General features: G+C 42.1%; 1 protein-coding gene across 3 annotated transcripts in view; it reads left to right on the top strand.

Moving 5' to 3' along the window:
• CSMD2 (CUB and Sushi multiple domains 2) overlaps window positions 1-19,662 on the top strand; it is a 1,639,331-nt gene that overhangs the window by 354,951 nt on the left and 1,264,718 nt on the right. The gene's annotated exons all lie outside the window — the stretch shown is intronic.

Here is a 19,662-nt window from a genome sequence, read left to right on the forward strand (position 1 = left end):
GTGTTTATGATGGCCTGCTGTATTACAAAAAAACCTTCTGTGATCTGATCCTGCAGCCATTACCACTTCTGTACACTAGCAAGAAGTAATAGTGAAGAAATACATGACTGCGGGATCAGACCAAACACATTTTGTTTGCAGGGAGTTTCCATTGACAGAATTGGTCTGCGTGAAACTTAAGGTACCGTCACACTAAGCAACATCGCTAGCAACATCGCTGCTGATGCACAACTTGCTAGCGATGTTGCTTAGTGTGACATCCAGCAACAAGCTGGCCCTTGCTGTGAGGTCGTTGGTTGTTGCTGAATGTCCTGGGCCATTTTTTAGTCGTTGCTCCCCCACTGTGAAGCACACATCGCTGTGTGTGACAGCGACAGAGCAACAACTGAATGTGCAGGCAGCAGGAGACGGCTTCTGCGGACGCTGGTAACCACAGTAAACATCGGGTAACCAAGAAGCCCTTCCCTTGGTTACCCGATATTTACCTTCGTCACCAGTGTCCGCCGCTCTCAGCTGTCAGTGCCGACTCCTGCTCTGTGCACATGTAGCTGCAGTACACATTGGGTAATTAACCCGATGTGTACTGTAGCTAGGAGTGCAGGGAGCCAACGCTAAGCAGTGTGCACGGCTCCCTGCTCTCTGCACATGTAGCTGCAGTACACATCGGGTAATTAACCCGATGTGTACTGTGGCTAGGAGAGCAGGGAGCCAGCGCTAAGTGGTGTGCGTTGGTAACCAAGGTAAATATCGGGTTGGTTACCCGATATTTACCTTAGTTACCAAGCGCAGCATGCTTCCACGACGCTCCAGCGATCCCTGCCAGGGCAGGTTGCTGGTGGGATCGCTGGAGCGTCGCTTAGTGTGACATCTCACCAGCGACCTCCTAGCAACTTACCAGCGATCCCTATCAGGTTGTATTGTTGTTGGGATCGCTGGTAAGTTGTTTAGTGTGACTGGGCCTTTACATTCACCAAGTAGAAAGACTTTAATCCTTTAATCAAGAAAATAATTAACAGAAGTGCCCCCCTAATACACACCAAACTGCTGATGGTCAAAAAACTGCATCTGTACAAACCATGCAAAAAGGTTATGTTTATAAAGTGGAAGGATTTGTGTCCTTCTTTATCTATAGTGAAACAGTATACTATTGGATGAGAGGTGTAAAGATCCTTCAAAGTGGTTTCCCCAAAAATCATAATTTATCCCCTTTCGATGGGAATACATTGCTGACCTCTGTTACTCTCAAGAATCCAGAGAATGGGATTCCTAAACTTCTGAGAGAGTTACTTTGAAAGTAGGTGAGGTGCCCATACTCATAGAATCATAGAATGGTAGAGCTGGAAGGGACTTCAAGGGCCATCGGGTCCAACCACTCAGCCTTGTTGTCACTTAGACTGCAGGATATAGCAAAGTGCTGTGCTCGGGTTTCCAGCAGTTCCATAGACAATTAAAGGAACAAAGGCTGAACATGCACATCTCTGCTTGATTCTTGATGATTCTCAGCATGAAAATTTCCTTAAAAGGCTTAAGGTGGTGTCACACACAGCGACGACGACAACGACATCGCTGCTACGTCACCATTTTCTGTGACGTTGCAGCGACGTCCCGTTGCTGTCGCTGTGTGTGACATCCAGCAACGAGCTGGCCCCTGCTGTGAGGTCGTTGCTCGTTGCTGACTGTTCTGCTTCATTTTTTCATCGTCGCTCTCCCGCTGTGATGCACACATCGCTGTGTGTGACAGCGAGAGAGCGACGAAATGAAGCGAGCAGGGAGCAGGAGCCGGCATCTGGCAGCTGCGGAAAGCTGTAACCACTGTAAACATCAGGTAACCAAGGGAAGACCTTTCCCTGGTTACCCGATATTTACCTTCGTTACCAGCCTCCACCGCTCTTGCTGCTAGTGCCGGATCCTGCTCTGTGCACATGTAGCTGCAGTACACATCGGGTTAATTAACCCAATGTGTACTGTAGCTAGGAGAGCAAGGAGCCAGCGCTAAGCAGTGTGCGCGGCTCCCTGCTCTCTGCACATGTAGCGACGTTATGATCGCTGCTGCGTCGCTGTGTTTGACAGCTAAGCAGCGATCATAACAGCGACTTACAAGGTCGCTGTTACGTCACAGAAAATGGTGACGTAACAGCGATGTCGTTGTCGTTATGTGTGACACCAGCTTTAGAGAAAGACTTGGAAAATTAAAGAGGTTGTTCACACCTTTACACACATGTCCTTAAAAGTCTTAAAAAAAGACTTGGAAACTTAAAGCGGTTGTCCACACAAATTAAAATAAAACAATAGATATTCATCTCCCACAGCAGTGCCTAGTGTTGCCCCACTATTCTTGGAGGTCCTCATAAGAACAGTCCAGGTGGGCACTTCCTTTTAGATAGTGGTGCTCTTATCATAGAGTGGCATCCCAAATATCAGTAATAACACGATATCGGCACTCAGATTTCTTTACCTCTTCTTCCAAAGTTTATTGTCTTTGTCGTTGTCGTTGTCGTTGTCATTATGTGTGACACCAGCTTTAGAGAAAGACTTGGAAAATTAAAGAGGCTGTTCACACCTTTACACACATGTCCTTAAAAGTCTTAAAAAAAGACTTGGAAACTTAAAGCGGTTGTCCACACAAATTAAAATAAAACAATAGATATTCATCTCCCACAGCAGTGCCTAGTGTTGCCCCACTATTCTTGGAGGTCCTCATAAGAACAGTCCAGGTGGGCACTTCCTTTTAGATAGTGGTGCTCTTATCATAGAGTGGCATCCCAAATATCAGTAATAACACGATATCGGCACTCAGATTTCTTTACCTCTTCTTCCAAAGTTTATTGTCTTTGTCGTTGTCGTTGTCGTTGTTGTTGTCATTATGTGTGACACCAGCTTTAGAGAAAGACTTGGAAAATTAAAGAGGCTGTTCACACCTTTACACACATGTCCTTAAAAGTCTTAAAAAAAGACTTGGAAACTTAAAGCGGTTGCCCACACAAATTAAAATAAAACAATAGATATTCATCTCCCACAGCAGTGCCTAGTGTTGCCCCACTATTCTTGGAGGTCCTCATAAGAACAGTCCAGGTGGGCACTTCCTTTTAGATAGTGGTGCTCTTATCATAGAGTGGCATCCCAAATATCAGTAATAACACGATATCGGCACTCAGATTTCTTTACCTCTTCTTCCAAAGTTTATTGTCTTAAAGTTAGCAGTCACAAATACAATGATGCGTTTTGGCTTGCATCACGCATTTTGGGTTGTATCCTCAAACCTTTCTCAAATAGTTATTACTGCTATTCTCTGAGGGTGATTACTGCAGTCAACGAGCAGCCATTCTTTAGCTATAACCGTCACTAATTTGTCTTGGTGGATGTGGGTCTTGATGGAACATTGATGAGATGAAGCTAAACAGTGGTCACTCGTTGGCAGCAGGCATATGACACATCAATGTCACCTCACCATCCCAGAACAGTGGCTCTGACATCGTTGTAAAGCTGAGGCTGCGGGAAGTCTTAGTTTAAATTTTACCAGTGTCCTAAATTGATTACGCAGGTATTCTTCACCTTTAAAGGTGTGTCTATTAATAATTTCTCTTCTCACACTATATTGTATATTAGTATGGGATTCCTTCTAAATGTTTAGTTTATATAGCTGAAAAAACATTACCTCTAGATAGGGCGCTATGTTATTACTCATTAGTTTTATGAGTAACATTTAAGGACAAGTAGCTATGTTTAGATTTTTGGTTTAACAGGCCTAGCCGCCATTCAAGATGATCATCCCACATTAGCAGAAGGAACAGGTGTATCAGACATCTGGTGTACATTACAATGAATTATTGTTATTATTTTTGAGTGAATTAATTGTGCTGCAAGCCATCTTTTCCTCGGTGCTGTTTTAATTACCATAGTCGCCTGTTGATAGAACTCTACAGCTGTTAATAATGTATCCGAGATCCAACGATAGAAAAAGACGTCTTAAGATGAGGATAAGCCGACACGGTCACTTTTCTATGCCAACTTTTTAGAGGGTGTCTTTATTGAATTACTGAACATTATAGGTTTATGCTGAGACATTAGACATCATACAGTACCTAGACGAACCTTCACTCAGTAAAGTTTTACTTAGCCAAAAGCAGAGAGGTCATTGAAATGACACAGAAGCATCTGTCTCTGAATAAGAAATGTAGCATCTTACTGCTGCCTATCAAGCAGGCCGCCCTGTACCAAATCTTACAAGCTGCCTTCAGAAGGGTCTTGTCCTTGTTTATTTTTAATATGCATCGCAAATATCTCCCGTCAATCAACCATGGAGGTGCTCTGGAAATACTCAGGGACCCGCAGATCTTTTAGGATTAACCCATTGCACTGCAATTTCAGCTTCACAAATTCCAGTACATAAATAAATATATCAAATCTTCTGCAAGATTAGCCTCCTGTAAATCGTGTTTTCTGATATTTACTCATTTCACATTCTTGGCGAGAAAACTGGACTATTTTTGATTATCTATAATATGTTAAATTGTGAACAAACAAGGCAGTAATTGCTTTCATGTTTTACTGTATTTTCAAGTAGACTATTGGAAAATCCACCTTATTTTTCAAAATATTTGCTCTGCCTGTAATTCAGAAACCTTCTTCTGTGGAAATGTGAGGACTCTGATGTCGTTATGTCATAAATGTGTCAAAGAGGAAAACCCCTTTAAAAAATAGTATTGGATTTGCACTTAAAGCAATCCTCCAGATTCCCATAATTTAAGTTCAACACTTACCTTTGTCACTGGTGGTTTAGTATTTTATGTTTTAGACTTATTTGTTCTTACTGTAATAAAAACCAGTTCTCCATGCATTTACTTCCATGTGAGCCTCTGATTTGTGGTTCTATACAACAGCTGAGCTCTAGGGGGCAGGAGATTGCATTAGCCTCCACCAATAATAAGACGGAAGGTGTTTCTTAGACTACCCAACACTTTCTGTGGACACTGTAGGTGCACTGTAGTCATAAAAGGGAAGACGGATTCATGGGATACCGGATCATCAGTCTAGTCAATAGTTTCTTGCCGCTAGACTGGAGCTCAGCAGATCCCTACAGGATCCTCAACACAGCTTTTGATTAGCCAAGCTAGCACAATATTATCTGTGCGTCACACCAATGATGACGCCACGTTAGTCCAGCTAATCTAAAGTCCTGATGAGTTTCTCGAAAGGTAAGAGATTTAAATAGCGATATCCATATGGATTAAAACATATGTGCCCCTCTAAAAAGATGTCAAATCAGAGGAGTAGGAAACATACTCCATGCACAGATACAAAAAGAGAAGAAAAGGAGTAATAGTGCTGCAAAATATTTATTGAAAATAGAAATACTGTGGCAATTAAAAACGATTATGGTCAAAGAAAAATGCAAGAGAATACACAGGGAAATAACCTAGTGACAGAGTAAAACATGAGTGCATAAATTCACATTAACAGGGTATTGCAATAAGCCACTATAGGAGAATAAGGTGCAAAGATGGATTGGAAAAATATTCCAAAAGTGCCTGTGCAAATAAATAGGGTAAACTAGAACTGGATGTTTAAAGAGCTAAAGTGCCCATAATACACATGCTAACGTAAGCCGGATAAACATACCAGTATAGTATATCGTCAAGATCCACAGGCAGCACTCTCAGCATGGATATAACCCTGGGAACTGAATACCCCTACGTACGTTTCACATAAGTGTGGTAACAACAGCTTCATTTGGGGGAAGAAAAGACCATAGTACCAGGATGTGCTGTGGACTGCTTTAAATCGGCCGCCCAATAAGTTAATACAAACAACCTGGGTGGTAACGAGGCGGCTTGTAAGTGCATGACAGACATATCATCTCACTGTTATAGCGGTGCATGCGCACACGATCACCGCCACCCCATGCCACACATCCTGCAGTCCAGGCACTCCACACAAGCGTGGGCGGCATGGAATATCCATGACAACCTCGCACACCCAGGAAACCTAAGGACGCCAGAGATAGTGGCTGGGGAACGTGCGAGCGTGCGCACAAACAGCAGAGTGAAGAGAACACGATACAGAAAGAACTTTGGATAAGTATGCATATGATAGGAACAAACCGATGGCGCCAATAATAACTACATTAAACATGGTAATTTAAATGAATGCAATTGCAGCCGGCAGTTCATCCAGAGATGTAGTGATGCATAATGGTGTCCTCAGGTGAAAAGCAGTACTTGTATATACAAGGTCTATCAAAAGCAGTACTCGGTCTCAATATGTATGTTGAATGATGGGTATTAGATCTAATAAAAAAAGAAATTGTGGGGAAATTAGGAGAAGAATTAAAACACAATATGTGCAAACAATATACAATGCATGCAGAAATAATTAAAATACACATCCAAAATACAAAAGAAAAAATGAAAGAAGGAAAAAAGGGAGAAAGGAAAGGCAGGTAAAAAGAAAAGAAAAAATAGAAAAGAACCTTAATAGAGAGACTGGGATAACAAAAAACATATTTCATAAAAATGATGAGAAGCTGATATTCTCATTAAGACCTCTAGGGGTGATGGTTTCTAATGTAGCAATCCACTTTGATTCACAACGGGCAAGCAATTTTTTAAGGTTTTCACCTCTATTGCCAACATGTATCATGTCGATACCTCGCACTTTAAGTGAACTACGGTCACAATTATGATAAGATTTGAAGTGACGAGGCAACATTTTGAGAAGTGAAATGTCGTCCACTGTTTTGGTGGCACCAATATCCCTCACATGCTCCCTCACCCGTACTCAGAGCTCACGGGATGTGAGACCGACATAGATGAAAGAGCATGCACATGTCGCAAAATATGCCATGTGTGTTGAACCACATGAGATGTGATGTCTAATCTCAAAAAAAGTCTGCTATCAGCAGAATGGAATGTGGTACAACGAAGGACATTGGTGTAGCGAGACAGTGGTCACATGGAAAACAGCCATAGATTGGGCCTCTACTACCAAAAGGATTTCTAATAGGAGGAACATAATGGCTTTGAACCAATATATCACATAAATTGCGTGCCCTCCTAGAGGTCATAAGGGGTAAGTCTGTTAAGGTATTTGCCAAAATGTGGTCCGTTCTAAGAACTGGCCAATGACGTTTGAGAACCAAATGAATAGATTCCCATTCCACATTGTATGTACCGATGAACCTAATTTTTGGATCCTGCACAGATGTTTTCTTTTTATATTGTAGCAATTCATTACGGGGAGTATTCTTAGCTCTCAGGTAGCCCCGCTTGATGTTAAGGTAAGAGATTTGTAGAGCCAGAGACAACTGATCTAGCCGGTGGACCGCAATCTCATGAATCAAACTGCCAATCTCTAGTAGTTAGATATAGATGAAATTTAACACTAATAAAGATAAGCTTAAAAGTAAGCAACCTGCAAAATCTTAAGGAAATGAAATAGCAGGTCATCAAATTTGTCAAGTGCTAACTTAAAGATAATTTTTAAATTATGATTGAACAATTTGTATTTCAACCTCAGACATTAATGGGAATCTGTCAGCAGTTTTATGCTATTTAATCGGAGAGCAGCATAATGTAGGGACAGAGAGTCTTATTTCAAGGATGTGTCACTTGCTCCGAAGCTCACTTTGATTTAAATACAATCAGTATTTTATCAGCAGGATATTATCATTAGAAGATTAGGATTTATGTGCCAGGGAGTCAGGCTAATCTGTATACTCCAGCTACCACCACTGATTACTGACAATGTATAATGTAGAGCTACATCTACAGCAGAGAAAACAAATTATATCAACACTGCACAAAGATGTCCAGTGACCCATTTCAAGAATCAGGCTCTCTGCAGGTAAATAATGCTGCTGTCAGATTTCATAGCAAAAACCTTCTGACAGAGTCCTTTTAATGTCATTCCCCTTCTTTATGGACCTACACCTATCTAGTGAATAGAGTTTAGCTCTGGAGATTTGGTCAGAACCACACGTTTTAGACATTTATGGCAAACCTGTGAATATGATAAAAATGTCTGAAATGACAATACCCTGTTAAGTATAAATAACCTTTCAATACGTCATACGTTTTTACCTGCTGGTAGTCTCTGTAAGCAATGATCATCCTTAATGTCTCCTACAAAGCCATTGGTAATCTATGATTTTTATAAGACATAAAGAATAGTACAAGGTGTTAAAAAACTATTCAGCATTTCAATGACATATCACAAAACTTAAAGAGGTTAGCCACAACTTTAACATTGATTTCCTATCCTTAGGATAAGGTCATCAATGTCTGATCGGCCAGGGTCTGATACCCCACACCCCACCGATCAGCTGCTCTTGGTGCCAACAGCAACAGCTGGTGGACAAAACTGCTCAGTTCTGGAGATGCTCCATCTTCTGTTGGTGGCCGCGGCCAGGTACTATTCGTACGCGGATGTACAGTACCCGGGTGCAACCACTATCAAAGGACCAAGTAGCTCCAGAACTGAGCCTTTCCAGCCCCAGGCTGCAGGCAATCTCACCGAAAACAGCTGATCGTCGAGGGTGTTAGGTGTCTGATCAGACACTGATGACCTATACTAAGGATAGGCAATCAATGTTAAAGTTTTGACCTTCCTCTTTAAGACTATGTGTGCATGCTGCGTCTTTTGTCGCGTTTTTGTGCATTTTTTGGGTGCGTTTTTGTTCTAAACACTATATGAATCTCATTCCACAGCAAAGTCTATGTGATTTCATTTTTACTGTCCGCACATTGCAGTTTTTTTAGCTGCGTTTTTGTGGTGACCACAAAGATGCAGCATGTCAATTATTTTTGCGTTTTGTCCCTATGTTTTGGAAGGGCTGGTATTTAGCCAGATACTGCTCCCCATATTAAGTCTATTGGGACCAGAATCAGGCTCAAAGTGGTAGGAGCAAGCGCTACATACTCACCAATCACCAGTCAGCTGTCACACTGCTACCGTGGCAGCTCTTTCATTTTCGAGAGCCAGACGCTCATTAGGCTCATAACATATGCACTTCTTCCCTGCTCACCAGTTGCTGTACTTGGCTGCAGGCAGATGCGCCCCCACACTAAGTGACAGCTGCCTCACTGCAACCAATCACAGCCACCAGTGGGCTGGTCTATATCGGGCAGTAAAAAAAAAAAATAATTAAAAAAAAATTACGTGTGGTCCCCCCAATTTTGATACCAGCCAAGGTAAAGCCACACGGCTGAGGGCTGGTATTCTGTGGATGGGGAGCCCCATGTTATGGGGAGCCCCACAGCCTAAAAATATCAGCCGGCAGCCACCCAGAATTGCCGCATCCATTAGATATGACATTCCCGGGACTCTACCCGGTTCATTCCGATTACCCTGGTTTGGTGGCAATCGGGGTAATAAGGAGTTAATGGCAGCAGCTCATAGCTGCCACTAAGTCCTAGCTTACTGATGGCAGGCATCTATGAGACACCCCCTCATCACTAAGCTGTAAGTGAAAGTAAATAAACACAATCACCCAAAAAAACCTTTATTTGAAATAAAACACAAAAAGCCCCTTCTTTCAACACTTTATTAACCCCCCCAAACACCCCTCCAGGTCCGACGTAATCCATACGAGGTCCCATGATGCATCCATCTCTGCTACATTTGACAATCAAAGCGAGCGGCCATAGAACATGACTGCTCGCTGTGAGGGTCAGGCCGCAAGTGAAGTGAGCCCTGCGGGATCAGCGGCGACTTCAGCTATCACTGCACATCTTTTGAGTGAAGACACCACTGATCTCGCGCTCACTTCAATCTCGGACAGATTTGCGGTATCAAGTGCAGGACTCTATCTATCACCGCACCTCACCTGACTGGAGTCCTCCACTTATGACCGCATATCAGGCAGCGGCTGAAGGGAGCCACGAGGTCAGCGGTGACTTCAGTCAGGTGATGTGCGGTGTCACCGCACATCACCTGAGTGACGTCAGCGCTAATCCCGCGGCTCACTTCAGTAGAGGTCTTACTCCTGCGTTTTTTAAGCAAAAAATGCTGCTCAAAGTAGTCACCACAAAGATAAAAACGCTGCATGTTTGTGGTTACCACAAGATAAAAACGCTGCATGTGTGGGCACATAACCTAAATGTTCCACTATACAGTTTTATTTACTAAGAATCTGCTTTGACTTCTTATGTGCTATTTTGATTAAATATATTGAGCAAAATGTAGGATTGATGTAATCATTTTGTAGGGGTCCTTTTCTTCTCCAGATCACACTGACTCACCCACACTAGGTCAGGTTGCACCCATTCACAGTCAGGGTTCCTTTCTCTGAGTAAGAAGTATGTACTGAAACCTTTTACAAAATTGAAATGTTGCTAGCATTGCTTATGCATTAATCCATCTATAATATTCAACACCGGAAGACGTAAAGATTTTCATGAATACACTTCAACTGGAAGCATCAAGAATATTTGGGGCACATGTTGCTCTACCTTTGCCCCCTATGTCTGAAATTATTGTCTGAATGTCATATGCAGTAGAGTAGTAAGAAAGAGCAGTTTCATCTCAGAGGCTTGGATGGTTTTGTTTTGGCTTTAGTCTGTGACAAGTTTTTAATTCAACATGGTCATCTTTTATGACCAGATCTCTCAAGGCTATCATCGTAGAGACTCTGTGTTGTGATTCAAGGGAATTCCTTTGAGATATGAATCAGAAGATATCATTCATGGAGGTCTGTAAGCTGGTACCCCACTGATTGGTAGAGTGAAGGCTCTTCTAAGTGCTACATTCCTTTATATTTTTGCCGTTGAGCACCTCAGACCTCTAAGCTGTGTCAGATACTTATCTCATTAAAGTCAATGGGATAAGCTGAATGACAACGAGCATATTACTTCCAAAACACAGCCTGTCTGCTACCATGAGGTCTAACATCCTCTATTAGTTAAAATTAGCCTGCCATTACTTGGCTTCAGCTCCCATCAGAGTACTCAACCGTGAAATCAAAGTTGTAACAATTTATAAAATATACCATGTCTATCTATTTGTACAGCTAATTCAATGCCATAAATGTATAGCAGTACATAGTACCAGAGATACAAAGGCAATATCAAACAAGTAACATCCAATGATAAATGCATCATTTATACAAGTAATAGTGAAATAAACAATTGTAGATAAATGAGTAAAACAGAGCGAGTGAAAGAAATGTTAAAGGGAATCTGTCAGCAGGATTTCACACCTCAAACTATTTATACAGTGAAGGAAATAATTATTTGATCCCTTGCTGATTTTGTAAGTTTGCCCACTGACAAAGACATGAAGAGTGTATAAGTTTAAGGGTAGATTCATTTTAACAGTGAAAGAAAGAATATAAAAAATAAAATCCAGAAAATGGCATTATATAAATTGTACAACTTTATTTGCTTTTGCAGACAGAAATAAGTATTTGATCCCTCTGGAAAACAAGACTTAATACTTGGTGGCAAAACCCTTGTTGGCAAGCACAGCAGTCAGACGTTTCTTGTAGTTGCTGATGAGGTTTTCGCACATGTCAGGAGGAATTTTGGTCCACTCCTCTTTGCAGCTCATCTCTAAATCATTAAGATTTTTGAGGCTTGTACTTGGCAACTTGGAGCTTCAGCTCCCTCTATACGTTTTCTATGAGAGTAAGGTCTGGAGACTGGCTATGCCACATTTTGACCTTAATGTGCTTCTTTTTGAGCCACTCCTGTGTTGCCTTGGCTGTATGTTTTGGATCATTGTTGTGCTGGAAGACCCAGCAACAACCCATTTTTAATGTCCTAGCAGAGGGAAGGAGGTTGTCACTCAGGATTTTATGGTACATGGCTCCATCCATTGTCCCATTGATGCGGTAAAGTAGTCCTGTCCTCTTAGCAAAGAAACACCCCCAAAACATAATGTTTCAACCTCCATGCTTGACAATGGGGATGGTGTTCTTTGAATCATAGGCGGCATTTCTCTTCCTCCAAACACTGCGAGTTGAGTGAATGCCAAAGAGCTCAAATTTGTCTCATCTCACCACAGCATCTTCTCCCAATCACTCTTAGAATCATCTTGGTGTTCAATGAAAAACTTCAGATGGGCCTGCACATGTGCCTTCTTGAGCAATGGGAGTTTGTGGGCACTGCAGTATTTTAAGCTATTATGGTGGAATGTATTACCAATGCTTTTCTTGGTGACAGTGGTCCCAGTTGCCTTGAGATCATTACCAAGTTTCCTCTGTGTAGTTTTAGGCTGATCTCTCACCTTCCTTGTGATCCTGGATATCCCACAAGGTGAGATTTTGCATGGTGCCCCAGATTGATATTGATTGAGTCATTTTGTATTTCTTCCATTTTCTTACTATTGCATCAACAGTTGTCTTCTTCTCACCCAGCGTCTTACTTCTGGTTTTGAAGCCCATTCCAGTCATGTGCAGGTCTATAATATTGTCCCTGACATTCTTAGAAAGCTCTTTGGTCTTCCCCATGTGGTAGAGGTTAGCGTCTGACTGAGTCTGTGGACAGGAGTCTTTTTTATAAGTGACTATCTAAGACAGCTGTCTTTAATGCAGGTACGTGTTGATTAGGAGCGTCTAAGTGGTCTGTAGGAGCCAGAACTCTTAATGGTTGGTAGGGGATCAAATACTTATTTCTCTCTGCAAAATGCAAATATATTTATATAATTTATACAATGGGATTTTCTGGATTTTATTTTTGATATTCTCTCATTGTTAAAATTAACCTACTCTTAAAATAATAGACTGTTTCATGTCTTTGTCAGTGGGCAAACTTACAAAATCAGCTTGGGATCAAATAATTATTTCCCTCACTGTATGAGAATGTAGTTCTCTCAAATAGAAGTCCAGCAATATTGTTATATGTCCAGTCTGTTGCTCCGTTCCTGAGGATTCAATGTTTGAATTGATATGCAATTGTGGCTAAATAACTCTTTGTAGATCTGAAACTTCTGTCACTTCAGCTTTATGCCTAACCACTTCCTCCTAGTTGACTGACGACACTTTGCGTGGTCACACTACAAAGAGACTGTCAGCCAAGCAGGAGCTGTGAATAGAACTGGAGTGACAGAGGCTTCACATCTACAGCCTCATTTATGTATCAATTTGAACTCCGATTCCTCAGTAATGGAAGAATGTACTGGCAATGTAGAGGTATCACTGGACTTGTCTTTGAAAGAGATACATGTTATAAATAGTAGGGTTGAAATTCTGCAGACTTATTCCCATTAAGAGAGAAACAGTCAAGGAAGTTATATATATATATATATATATATATATATATATATATATATATATATATATATATATAAATGCCACACACCGTACAGTAAAACAGGAAGCACAAACATATGCCTTCTTCCCAAAGCAGAACCAACCTTTCTTCAATCTATATAACTATACAGACAAATTTCAGAATTTAGTGAACCCTCTCATAAAGTCATGTCTTCCATTAGTTAATGCTGCTGAGATTTTTTTTTTTATATTATTTAAAGCCCTAGATGAGATAATAAAAAATAGTGTTGTATAGGGAAGTTTGACTACTGCAGTACAGCCCACCCTATGGAAATACCAGATGCATATCTCACAATGTCTCATACTTCTTCTACAGATCGGACACTTACGTGCTTGTGAAAGGGTCAGTGTGTGAGGGGGATGAACACCTTTCAAGTTGTGGTGTTTGACAGTATACTTCTCTAAATAAAATAGAATGTGGTGCCCCTTAATGGTAAAGTAATTCTCAAGGATGCTGGAAGGGTGCAAGTATACTCAGATGTCAATTAAGAGAATTTTAAAATAGTTGGCTTCTGCGACAATGGGTTGACACTGGCAAAAAGATGGCTAATACTTGTGACAATTTGCCTGAATGTTCCTCAGCCGCACCAATGTTACTCTGCAACAGACTCTGTCACTCACAATCACAGTAAATCAGCTCACTATATTGTCGTCACGCTAGGTACGGGGAAGGACCAAGCACACGGTGAAAGGGGAGGAAAACCCTGTGTAACGGAAAGGGAAGAAGGTGACCCGTGACTAAACCTACTGCCGGTCCCTGGAGTCTCTCATCATTCTAGATAGGTGCCGAATACTTGACCCTAGGTATCCCTAGTGCTGGGCCCTAGGTAGGGAATGGATGGATGAGCTTTTCGTCAACCCCACTAAACAACTATAGAAGAAACAAGGGGAACAAGCAAGGGGAAAAGCATTAACTTACTTATCATTAAATGACTTAGGTAGAAGTTTAGCAGAGCTTTCAGCAACTATACCACATAGGAGTACAAGCCACCTGTTTGCAACCTCAACTTAAAGGAACTGAAAATATCACCAACACAGTCCAAAGAAAAGAAGGGGTTTAGAAAGGGAATACTGACAATCAACAGCTGGGTGGAAGTCGAGCTCCTGCTTGGTCCAAAAGGAAGAAAGATGAATCCAACAGGAAAGCTACCTATACCAATGAACAGCAGGAACAATGGAAAGTCAGGGATCTGTCTGCGCAGCCAGACGCTGTGACCTTCTATGGCAGGAAACCACATGACTTTCTGGCACACGTGACACATCCACAACTATTGGACCACATTGGTCAATGTTTATTACCTTCCTCCCTTTGACCACATTGGGCATTGTTTGTTACCTTCCTCCTTTTCATTTCCAATTTATTCTGAACATAAAGAGGGCTTTTGGGAACTTTTCTATAATTGGGAAAGCTCTTTACAGGCTCACATAAAACATAAAAAAAGAGTATAACACCAAAATGATCAGAACCCTTACTTTATTGTGGACTCCTCTATGCAAAGTAGTAAACAACACCTTGTTCAGAATTAGGAAAACAACACTGCACATATATTCCAGTTGTGAGTATTATTGTACCATAGCCTAAGTAATTGCTCCTCTACTTTTATATTGATGAGTTATCCTAAAGACAGGTCATCAATATCAAACCAGTTGGTGACTGGTATCCTGCATCTCCACCGATTTGCTGTTTACAGTGCCAGTGATGAACGGATGCCAGCAGTAATTGAGCTGAACACCACCGTTATGTCAACTCCTATTCATCTGGTTAGGGACAGATCTTCAGTATCCGGTAATGCACACTAGACATTTGACAAAACTGTGCTATTCAGCTCCACTGAATCAAGAATAGCTGATCGTTGTTGATCACCAAAAATTGTTGATCAGTGGTTGTCACCAAGAATTGCTAGTTGGTGGTGATAACCAAGAATTGCTGATCGGTGGTGGTCACCAAGAATTGCTGATTGGTGGTGGTCACCAAAAATTCCTGATCTGTGAAGGTCACCAAGAACTGATGATCGGTAGTGGTCACCAAGAATAAATGATTGGTGGTGGTCATCAAAAATTGTTGATCCATGGTGGTCACCAAGAATTAATGATCAGTGGTGGTGCTGAATCCCACTGATCTGAAATTGATAATCTATCCACAGAAAAGGTCATCATCAAACTAAATGTAGTGGAGTAACCCATTAATTCACTTCAGAGGAGCTGAACTGCAATGTTAGACACAACCCACAATCGGCAGATGCAGTGCTCTTGTGGAAGAACATAGTCATGTTTATTTTAATGCCGTACAAGCCCTTTATATTTATTAGGGAAGATATTGTTCAGCATACTCGTATGACACTCATTAATGCAGGTCTCACTGCTTTATAGTCTTTACTTTGTTTTCCTTGAAGTTAAAACTCCTAGAATACCATTAAGGTTCAGAAATCAGAATAAATAACTATAGGTAAGAGGGAATGTTACGTGGACAATTATTCCTATTACCGGTCAGTCTCCTTTCCTGGATTTTACGGTCTCTTTGCTTTTGCCCCTTTTACCTAGAAATGATAGAATCATTATTATTTATGAAGAAGATTTCACTGGCGAAAAAATCTTGACAATTGCACATTCTAACAGCTGGATTTCGAGAGCAGTGCCAGTGTAAGTGGCCGTGAATCTTCTCAAGATGGCTTACAGGCATTAGGATGCCTAGTTCTCGTGGTGTGCCAAAATCATTTATATTTGGAACAGACTTAATCTTTGCTAGCAGAGTGAGCAGTTGCAGTGTTTGAGCGCATTACAATCCCTCCCTTTTATTTGATGTAGTTGTATCCTCTTCAGACCCGGGCACCTGTCACATGTCCTGCCAGCTTGTATGTACGGAATGGTGCAGCTGATTGCATACGTGCAGCCTTGCCTGTGCACAGATGTATAACAGGCGGGCATCCATTTGTACTTTATGTTGCAATGAAACAATTTAACGTAGGGCGTAAAGAATAATGCATTGTAATGAAATGGATACAATGTAGAAGTATAAAATCCAGATGCTCTTAGGCATTTTTGCATTTTCACTGTGTTATCGTCAGTAACAACCTTGAGACATTTTATGAAATCTTTTTTTTTTCATTTTACAAAAATGGCAAAGCTGATCTGCTGTCTCTGTTCACTTTGACCACTGGGTGGCAGCCATCTTTAAACTCAATCAGTTGGCTGTATCCATAACGCTGCCTTCATCTTGCATTTCTTTGAAAGGGCTGAGAACAGAGGGAAGGACATGGTTTCATGTTATCACTGATTCACAAAGCATTTGATTAAATTGGGCAGCTTTTCTTAAAAGGCGTAATAACTCGGAATACAAATTTTGACCAAAAACAACATGACTTTTGAAATGACACTCTCTTAGATGATGATATGCGCCACTGAAAATGAGATCCTTAGAACCAGTAACTCTAAAGCTATAGCCTGCATTGACATAGATTATATATGTTTTATCATTTCTGTGTGCAAAATGAAAATGTTAAACATGCATTAGGAATATGCATGAAGATAGGTACAAATGATTTCTCTGTGAATGGCTCCCATAATTAGTGCAGCTGCATCAGATGCATATTACTTGGCATATGTAACATAATGAAACATAAGCAATTTATTTACCAAGACCCATCAAGCACTCTTACATGAGAATGTGCACAGACGCAAGAGTAAAAAAGAACATCTCTTAAAGAAAATTCCTTACAAATCTCAAGTCTTGCCTTCATTACTATTCTGTTATTTCCCAGGCTGTCAGATGTATTAATCTGAAGTGATATCTACAACTGCCGACAAGCTAGTTAATTTTTGTCTTAAAGGGAACCTGTCATTTAAAGTGCACTATTTACTTGCAGATATGGGGTTAATCTACAGGTTAATAGCACTCTGACTCAGGTAAGGTACCGCACTGAGATTTCCGCTATGGAGAGAAAATTATTTCTCCCGGCAGCCGTGACGGTCAGTCATAGAGGCGCGACTGATGCAGTTTCAGTCACCGCTGTATGTATATTGAGCGGTTACTGTAACCTCACCTGGGCACTGACTGACAGCCACTCAGCATTGCATCAGTATAGAGTAGGTTGTTAGTCAGTGTCGGGGGCTTGGTTACAGCCACTGCTCAATATGCACTACACTGTGCCAGCCTTGCGCCTATGACTGAAAGTGGTTGTACAGAGTAACTGCAGACATTTCAGCCTGGAAACACCCTTTAAAATGAACCTGTCATGTAAACAACAAATCTATTAACCTGCAGATATGGAGTTAATCTGCAGGTTAATAGCATTATGATGCTGTGTGGCCACTGCACTGAGAGCTCGGCTACCAGGAGGAAATACATTTTATCCCTCCCAGTAGTCTAGGGCTTTCAGTTATAGGGGTAATGCCGGCTTGGCTTCAGTCCCCAGTTCACTTGCTCAGTTGTGGCACTGTACATTTCGCACAGTTATGATTCCGCCTGAACTTGCAATGTGAATGAACAGTCACGTGACTGTATGTATGGGATTTGCATACTTGCGATCATGTGCTGACGCGCCCACGGGGTCGGGTGTTACGCGTCGCCAGGCCGCGGTGCTTCTCCTGGGATGCCGCGGTGGCATCACCCGATTCCGTGACCCCGGGTGTCAATAAAAGGCTGGGGATGGTAATGATGGGGGTAGTTTGTTCGGGATGCCACCTGTGGTGTGCGGCCAATATTAGCCACTGCTGTGGGACTTCTCTGCTAGGGCGGATGACAACGCAGCTCAGATGGTTCAGCTCTTCACAGGCAGAGCTATGGCCTCAGGGAGGATGGTGGGAGTAGTAGTCTCTCAGGTGCGAATAGCGCTGCTGCATGATGGTTTGGGCACCGGCACTATCAGGATGATACAGGCAGTGCAGTTCAAAGTTTTTTACTCACGGGCCACACACAGCCATGGGAGCACCGGGCTATGCTGTGATGGGCTTCAGCCAATCCCGGATACTTCAGAGGTCACCGCCGGTGCTGTGGAATGTGAGCCCTTCCATCTTGTGCTGTATGTGATGAATCTCTGTGACTTGTAGTGCTGCAGAGACCCGTGTCCTGGGTTTAGTTCCTGTCCCGTATGACAGGCAGCGCGAGTCCGTTATTCGACTGGATCCTGGCTACAACCCCTGGCTTTATCTGCTGCTGTGCCCTGGGCACATTAGGTGGGCAAAGGAGCATGCAATCCCCTCACCCAGCAGATTCTGCTGGAGTGACTTGAAGTTCTCACCAACCTGGGGCTCTTCCCCCTGACTGCGCCGGGTCTGAGGGAGTTATCAAGCTCTCCCCTCACTGTGTTCTCCCCTGCGTCTCACGTCTTCCCTCTCTGTGTCTGTTCAGCATAAGTCTGTGCGTGTCGACTTCCTAACTCCCCTGTGGAAATCCCGCCTACCAGGTCCCTGAACTAGTGGGTGTGGTCCCATACCTCATGATGGCCACCCCAGCACATACCCCTGCCTTGTCCCAGTCACAGAACCCCCATGTTATGTGTTGGTTGAGTGTAGTTGTGGTTGTTACTGGCAACGACCTCCTCCAAATCTAAGACGAATACTGCAACTTAAGTGATGTGCAGTACCCTGTGGCGCCTGAAGCCGCAGGGGTGTCAAAGTGCCAACTATATTGTCAACTGTTTCTCTCAATAGAATACTGAAAGGAGAGGGTGGGAATCCTATCGGAAATCTAACCAACTCATGCTGGAATATATCATCATTGTGACAGTGTGCATATTGCCCATTGTCACGATTCAGCAGAGTGAATGCAGACTTTTCTCTCAGCTCAGAAAAGCCTTTCATCATCACTTTTGTTCTACAATTTCCACAGTTACTTATTATTAGCTTGTATTGGCTTTTTAAACATTTGGCATAGTTAAGGGAGTTGTCTGATGTTCTTAAATTGGTAAATTTGCAAAGCGCTTGTAAGATCAAACAATTTAGTAATTTACCTCCTAATAAAAATCCTCTTTGTTATGAAGAATGAAAGAATGAAAGATTTTTTTAATTTTGTGGCGTACACCTCTTTGCCTAGGTTACCGGCCACCAGGTAGTCTCAGACTGACTGGATACCTAGGTAAGGAGCTCACGCCACTAGTAGGCTCTGTGCATTAGTCTGCTTGTGCCACTCTGGCCGGTTCATTGTATAGGACTAGCCTCTGCACTTGTGCTTTTCCCATACTGCAGATACAAGGCTGCCTTTGCTAGTAGCCTTGGAGAGCACACAGTTTGCACAGTGCCACTTGACCGAATAGTCAGTTTTTATGAGTGCACCGCCCCCTGCAAAAGCTGGAAGACGAGACTGGGAGAGATGCGCTCCTGAAGAATAAAAATTGGGACAGCCACTTTAAAAGAAGTAGTAAAGTGGGACATCTAATTCTGAATGACTGAGAAGGTGA

The sequence above is a fragment of the Anomaloglossus baeobatrachus genome, chromosome 2, assembly GCF_048569485.1.
Source record: "Anomaloglossus baeobatrachus isolate aAnoBae1 chromosome 2, aAnoBae1.hap1, whole genome shotgun sequence".
Taxonomy (NCBI): domain Eukaryota; kingdom Metazoa; phylum Chordata; class Amphibia; order Anura; family Aromobatidae; genus Anomaloglossus; species Anomaloglossus baeobatrachus.